This window comes from Sapajus apella, unplaced genomic scaffold (assembly GCF_009761245.1).
Source record: "Sapajus apella isolate SASKATOON/1434 unplaced genomic scaffold, GSC_monkey_1.0 scaffold127, whole genome shotgun sequence".
In the NCBI taxonomy this organism is placed as follows: domain Eukaryota; kingdom Metazoa; phylum Chordata; class Mammalia; order Primates; family Cebidae; genus Sapajus; species Sapajus apella.
The window spans coordinates 261,276-266,481 of NW_022437067.1; the positions used below are offsets into that span (position 1 = coordinate 261,276).

Below are 5,206 nucleotides of genomic sequence, written 5' to 3' on the forward strand. Positions count from 1 at the left end.
TGCAGAGATAAACTCCTGGGTTCAAGCAGTCCTCCTGCCTGTGTGTGCACATGTACGTGTGCGTACGTGTGCATGTACGTGTGTCTGCAGAGATAAACTCCTGGGTTCAAGCAGTCCTCTCGCCTTGGCCTCCCAAAGTGCTGAGATTACAGGCGTGAACTGTCACCTGGCTCTTTCTTATTTCTTAAAAGTGACCATTCTTGGTAGAGATTGGCCTATCTTTCCAATCTTTTAGGAAAAAAATCCGCTTTTATATTGTTAAACTTCTCCATTTTTTCATGTTTTCTATGCCACTGATTTCTGTATTTTTAATCCCCTTTTATGGCTTTGGGTTGACTCTGCTTCTGGAAGTGAACCTCAGGTCTCTGCTTACAGTTACGGAGCTCTAAGTGCGGCTTTAGCTACACCCACAATTTTGATGTTGTATTTTCATTACCATTCAGTTGGAAATATTTTTTCTTCTGTTTTCAATTTTTCCCCACTCTTGAGTTTGAAATATTTTCTAATTTCCTATTTGAGTTCTTACTTGGTTCATGATTTATCCAGAAGTGGATTGTTTAACATTTGAGGTTTCCTAAATATTTTATTTGTTGTTGATATGCAGTGCTCAGAAAGTGCACCCTGTATAATTCTACCTTTTAACATTCATTGGAACTCATTTCAGGGCATAGCAGTTGGTCTGTGCTGGAAAACGTATAATGTGTACTTAGGAGGTATTTGATATGTGCTACTTTTGTGTGTGTGTTCTTTTTTGAGATGGTTTCACTCTTGTTGCCCAGGCTGGAGTGCCATGGCACCATCTCAGCTCACTGCAACCTCCGCCTCCCAGGTTCAAGCCATTCTCCTGCCTCAGCCTCCTGAGTAGTTGGGATTACAGGCATGTGCCACCGCACCCCACTAATTTTTGTTTTTTAATAGAGATGGGGTTTCGCCATGTTGGCCAGACTGGTCTTGAAGTCCTGACCTCAGGTGATCCACCTGCCTCAGCCTCCCAAAGTGCTGGGATTGATTACAGGTGTGAGCCACCAGGTACAGCCTGATATGTGTAACTTTCCATAAAATACTGTGTAGGTCAAGATGATGAGTGTTATTCTCTTCTTCCAGGTCTTGACTGATTTTTTTTTTTTTTGGCCTATTGTTCTTAGAAAGGGGGGGGTGTTAAAATCTCCTACCATGATTTTGGGATTGCCTGTTTCTCCCTCTAATTCTGTTGGTTTTGCTCCATGTGTTTTGAGACTCTGTGTGTGATGATGAACGTATTAGGCACATTCGTAACTGACGTCTCGCCCTCCCCTGCTTTCCCTTTGGTAATACTCCGTATCTTGAAACTCATTTTGTTACATAAATACAGTCACTCCTAATAAAAATTCAAAAATGAGCCAGGCAAAGCAGTTCACACCTATAGTCCCAGCTACTCGGGCGGCTGAGGCGGGAGAATCGCTTGAACCCAGGAGGCGGAGGTTGCAGTGAGCCGAGATCACGCCACTGCACTCCAGCATGAGTGACAGAGCAAGACCCTGTCTCAAAAACAAGATCAGCTACTCCAGCCTTCTTATGCTCACTGATACATACCTGTGGATTTTGCAGTCCCTTTCAGCCTGTGTTTTTTATATTTAAAGTGCATCTTTTAGCTGAGTGTGATGGCACATCCCCCTAATCCCAGCCACTCTGGAGACTGAGGCAGGAGGATCACTTGAGCCCAGGAGTTTGAGCAGCACTGGACTTCCCCTGGGCGAAACGGCAAGACCCCATCTCTTAAAAAAATATACAGACAGACACACACACACGCCCCACAGTGCATCTTTCGTAGACATCATGTAGTAAATCTTGCTAATTCATCCATTTTAACAATCTGTGCCTTGTAACTGGAGGATTTTGTTCACCGATATTTAACATGATCGTGATATGATCCCTTTGTATACACACACACATCTTTATTTTTCAGTGATTTTAGGTTCATAGCAAACTTGAGCAGAAAGCACGAATCGTTCCTGTCTCCCCTCTGTGCCCACACCGGAGGGGCACGTGTGCTGCAGCCACACGTCACTATCACTCCGAGCCCACGGTTTATGCGAGGGTGCGCTCTCGGGGCTGCGTGTTCCCTGAGCTCTGGCAAGTGCGTAAGGACGCCATGGCTGGATTTGGGGTCCACCGTTTTCACTGCTTTGCTATTTGTTTTCTGAACGTCCCTGAGGCTTTTGTTCCTCTATTCTCTTTCTGGCCCTCCTTTGCATTATTTGAATAGTTTCAGAAATTCCTTTCCAGGTGTACCCCTTTCCATCATCTTCATAGTTGTTGCTCCAGGAATCGCAATATTCAACCTTGCTTTTTTACAGCCTACTTTGAACTCATATTATACCATTTTATGCAAAACGTAGAAACTCAGCCTGTTGGCTCCCGGTCTGTCAGTCAGTCACATTCTTCACAGCGCTGTGCCTGATCTGCTGCTTTTCCTCTGGCTGCTTTTAATATTTTTAAAGTTAATATTTAGTCTTTAACAGTTTTGAAGCGATGGGTGTGGTTTTACTCACATTTATCCTGTTTGGATTCTTAAAGCTATAAATGTATGTCTTTCACCAAATCTGGGGAGTTTCTGGTTGCTGCTTCTGCGAATATTTGCTCTGCCCCACCGCGCCCCTCGTCTCCCGGGCCTCTGGAATTACAGAGCCTCTATAATGTGTTAGACATTTGATATTGTCCTACAGGTCCCTTAGGCTCTGTTCCTGGGTTCTGTCCCCCCCCATCACTTCCACCTTCCTTTTTTCTCCAGATTGGACGATTTCTATTCCTGTGTCTTTGAGGTCTCTGCCTATTTTCTCTGTTATGTTCATTCAGTGAATTTTAAAATTTCAGATCTTGGCTGGGCATGGTGGCTCACACCTGTAATCCCAGCACTTTGGGAGGCTGAGGCAGGTGGATCACTTGAGGTACGCAGTTCAAGACCAATCTGGCCAATGTACTAAAACCGTGTGTCTATTTTTAAAAAAATTGCTGGGTGTGGTGGCGAACGCATGTAATCCCGGCTACTCAGGAGGCTGAGGCAGGAGATCACTTGAACCTGGGAGACAGAAGTCCCAGTGAGCCAGGGCTGTGTCACTGCACTCCAGCCTGGGTGACAGAGCGAGACCCTGTCTCAAACATAATAATAAAAAATAAAATTTCAGATCTTGTGGGTTTTCTTTTTTTTTTTTTTGAGACGGAGTTTTGCTCTTGACCCCCAGCCTGAAATGCAATCGTGCCATCTGGGCTCACTGCAACCTCTGCCTCCGGGTTCAAAGATTCTCCCGCCCTCACCTACAGAGCAGCTGGATTACAGGTGCCCACCATGACGCCCGGCTAATTTTTGTATTTTTAGTTGAGACGGGGTTTCACCATGTTGGACAGGCTGGTCTTGAACTCCTGATCTCAGGTGATCCGCCTGCCTCGGCCTCCCAAAGTGCTGGGACTACAGGCGTGAGCCATCATGCCCGGCCAGATCATGTATTTTTTTATGCTAAAATTCCCATTTGGCTCATGTGAAAATGTTTTCTCCTCTGCTGAGATTCCAGGCACTTTGTTCATTACGCGTGCATTTTCCGTTTCTTCACTGAGCACAGTTACTAAGCCCTGCTCTGAAGGGCTTTTCGGTTATCCCAACAGCTGCGTCAGAACACAATTGACGTTTGTAGTCTTTTCCTTCCAGAATGGCTCACATTTTCGGGGCTCCTCATATGTTGAGTAATTTTGAACTGTATCCTGCACATTGCAAATGTTACACTGTATTCTGTGATAATCTTCTGAAGAGAATCATCAATGTTTCTACTTAGCAGGCCGTTAATTTCATTAGATTCAAACTGCGAACGCAGTCACACCTGCACACCGGGGTGAGCAGTGGCTCAGGGCTGCCTGCCCCAGGGTGCACGCGTGGGTCAGGGTTTGCCAGAAACGAGCAGCATCCACACACAAGACTTGTCCTCTCCGGCTCTTTCTGGGGCTTCTGCCCTCTTTCCAGCAGCTGTGGTTGCCTAGCTCTTCCCTGGCTGCTCCTTGAACAAGGAAGACAGCGTACTTTCTTTTTAGTTTTTCAGAGGCGCATTCTCCCTCTGCCACCCAGGCAGGAGTGCAGTGGCAGGGATCCTCTCGCCTCAGCCTCCCCAGTAGTTGGGACTACAGGTGCACACCATTACACCCAGGTAATTCTCTTTTCTTTTGTAGAGACTATGTTGCCCAGGCTGGTCTTGAACTCCTGGCCTCAAGCAATTCTCCTGTCTCAGCCTCCCCAAATCCTGGGATTACAGGACTGAGCCGCCCTGCCAGACAGCAGACTTTTTTTGAGATGAGTCTTGCTTTGTCACCCGGGCTGGAGTGCAGTGGCGCAATCTTGGCTCACTGCAGCCTCTGCCTTCTGGGCTCAAGTGATCCTCCTGCCTCAGCCTCCCGAGTAGCTGGGATTACAGGCACCTGCCACCACGCCTGGCTAATTTTTGTATTTTTAGTAGAGACAGGGTTTCACCATGTTGGCCAGGCTGGTCTCCAACTCCTGACCTCAAGTGATCCCCTGCCTTGACCTCCCAAAGTGTTGGGGTTACAGGTGTGAGCCACCGTACCCGGCCCAAATAGTGGACTTTCTATGAGGGCTTTAGTTACCCCACACTATTATGTGGGGACTGCGGCTGCCCTCAGGGTGAAGATGCAAAAACGGGAAATTGTGTTGGTTGCTTCCTCCAAGTTTAAACTTCCCTGCAAAACCCGCCGCTCTCCAGGGCCCTCGGGAGCTGTTTTTCACACTCTGTCCAGGGTTATGGTTGTGCCCATGGCAGGGTCACTTTGTTAGAAGTTTATTGTTTCCTGCTGGAAGTGGAATCCCACCATCTGGCTTTCTGTATCCAGAAACCAAGGCAATGTTAGTTTCCAGATGGTAGGCGCTGGTGTTGCTTCTCAAGTGCCAAACTCCGGGCAGTAACAAGCCTGCAGTCTGGGCACATGGCTCATTCACACCTAAATAACAGCTACCTGGGAGGCCGCCCCAGCCCGAGTTCGAAGCTGAAGCGCAGGTGCATTCGAGCTGTTGGAGCCATGACCGCACCATTGCCCTCCTGCCGGGGCTGCAGGGCCGGACCCTGTCCCAGAGCCAGACCGAGCACCAGAGCCGGACCCTGTCCCAGAGCCAGACCGAGCACCAGAGCCGGACCCTGTCCCAGAGCCAGACCGAGCAGCAGAGCCGGAC

At 47.9% G+C, this 5,206-nt stretch overlaps 1 protein-coding gene across 8 annotated transcripts in view; it reads right to left on the reverse strand.

The window, feature by feature from the left end:
- The window catches only part of CUNH1orf159 (chromosome unknown C1orf159 homolog), a 25,546-nt gene that overhangs the window by 12,344 nt on the left and 7,996 nt on the right, over window positions 1-5,206 (reverse strand). The gene's annotated exons all lie outside the window — the stretch shown is intronic.